The sequence below is a fragment of the Mandrillus leucophaeus genome, unplaced genomic scaffold, assembly GCF_000951045.1.
Source record: "Mandrillus leucophaeus isolate KB7577 unplaced genomic scaffold, Mleu.le_1.0 Scaffold1168, whole genome shotgun sequence".
In the NCBI taxonomy this organism is placed as follows: Eukaryota; Metazoa; Chordata; class Mammalia; order Primates; family Cercopithecidae; genus Mandrillus; species Mandrillus leucophaeus.
This window is the reverse complement of record NW_012099965.1, coordinates 121,203-123,358: the sequence shown is the minus strand read 5'-3', so window position 1 is coordinate 123,358 and position 2,156 is coordinate 121,203. Positions and strand designations below refer to the sequence as shown.

At 35.9% G+C, this 2,156-nt stretch overlaps 1 pseudogene across 1 annotated transcript in view; it reads right to left on the bottom strand.

The window, feature by feature from the left end:
- Positions 1-2,156, bottom strand: part of LOC105553537 — a 55,043-nt pseudogene that overhangs the window by 30,480 nt on the left and 22,407 nt on the right. Inside the window, exon 4 of the transcript XR_001008171.1 lies at positions 4-865. The product of XR_001008171.1 is annotated as a zinc finger protein 726-like (transcript). The remainder of the gene's footprint in view (positions 1-3; positions 866-2,156) is intronic.

The following is a 2,156-nucleotide window of genomic DNA, read 5'->3' as shown; positions in this document are numbered from 1 at the left end:
GTATGAATTATCCTATGTGTAGTAAGGTGTCCGAACTGTCTAAAAGCTTTGGCACATTCTTCACATTTGTAGGGTTTCTCTCCCGTGTGCAGCCTCTTATGTCTAGTTAGGGTTGAGGACCATACAAATGCTTTGCCACATTCTTCACATTTGTAGGGTTTCTCTCCAATGTGCATCCTCTTATGTATGGTTAGGGCTGAGGGTTGGCTAAATGCTTTACCACATTCTTCACATTTGCAGGGTTTCTCTCCAGTGTGTATCCTCTTATGTATGGTTAGTGTGGAGGATTGGCTAAATGCTTTGCCACATTCTTCACACTTGTAAGGTTTCTCTGCAGTATGAGTTATCTTATGTGTAGCATAATTTGAGGATCGATTAAAAGCTCTGCCATATTCTTCACATTTGTAGGGCTTTTCTTCAGTATGAGGCTTCTTATGATTAGTAAGGGTTGAGGACCAATTAAAGGTTTTTCTACATTCTTTACATTTGTATGGCTTCTCTGTAGTATAAATGCTTTTATGGTGGGTTTTGTGTGAAAGCATGCAAAATGATTTGACACAATTTTTACATTTGAAAGGTTTCTTTCTAGTATGTCTTATCTTATATCTGTTTAAATTTATAAATTTATAAAAGACTTTCATATATTTACCACATTGAGATACTTTGCCCTGGGTAGTTGTGAAACACTGGTTAAGTCCATTATAGCCTTCTTTGTGTACCTTACACTCATCCACACTTTTACAACCTTTTCTTAACTGTAAGTTCTCATGTCCACATTTTTCAAATCTTCTTAGTATTACTTTTTGAAAAGAATCTTCCATGCCCTGCTCTGGCCAAATGTCTTGAGCAATATGAGGACATATACCTGGAAAAAAAAAAATTAAAATAATTTACTCCACTTACTATACTGACATAAATATAGTTTAAAAATCTTACCTATAAAATTATACAACCTACATAAACAAGATGGTTTTGCAAAAATACCACAGACCCTAATTCTTTCACAGACATTTAAATGTAAGAAAAACATACAAACCAAAATACATCTGTGGGAAATTTATAAATCAGTTAAGTGTGTGCAGTGTTCCAGATGAGCACAATGCAAAAAACCACATAGAAGAAAAAGAAAAGTCTAAATTTACCCAACACAGCTTTTCCTGCTTCCCACTATAACATAGTGCCTTTCGAAGTAAATTGCAAACTCTTGATTTCTGTTTTAAAAGAAAGGTAAGATACTGGCACATTCATTGTCATTTCTGGCTTTTAGGGGCTTTTCCTGACACTGTTTTCTGTCTCTCATGACATAAAGTGCTGACAGAAATGGTGGTATACTTTGGAATGAGAGTTTGAGTCTGCTGAGATCAAAGAAAAATGTTCCAGCAGCAGCGAGACTGCAGTACCACAGAAAAGGAACAAGTGTAGCAAGTGATTACTGACTCCTACAAAGTAACATGAATAAACTCTAACTAAAAAATAAACACAAAATTTCAGGCAACACAGGTCCTAAGAATATGTCTGAAAAACTCCCATAATCACGAGCCAAGATAATTGTTTTCAGACTATGCCAGGAGCTACATTATAAAAATTTTGACAGGTAGTTTTTTTAATGTAAAAAACTGAAAGCCTATAATATACAAAATAGGGCAGTATCGTCCCATCAAAAATATCATAAAATTTTCTGAAATATAAAAAACTAAGATTTATACATTAATTTTAAGAATTGTTAATAAATTGAATACTGATTAAAACAAGAACAGAGGCAAGTATGGAAAATCAGAAAAATGAGGACGAGAACGAAAATATTTAACATTTCAAAAAAAGACAGAAACTGTGGATGTAAAAAATACAAAAGGAAACTGAAAGATCCTAAAAGTTAGAAAAAAAGATGTAAAAATAAAGGAGCTCTGTTGAGGTTTTGGCTGAGGGGCAGTGGCTCACGCCTGTAATCCCAACACTTTGGTAGGCCAAGACAGGTGGATCATGAGGTTAGGAGATCGAGACCATCCTGGCTAACATGGTGAAACCCCATCGCTACTAAAAAAATAGAAAAAATTAGCCGGGCGTGGTGGTGGGTGCCTGCAATCCCAGCTACTCGGGAGGCTGAGGCACGAGAATGGCATGAACCTGGGAGGCTGAGCTTGTACTGAGCCAAGAAC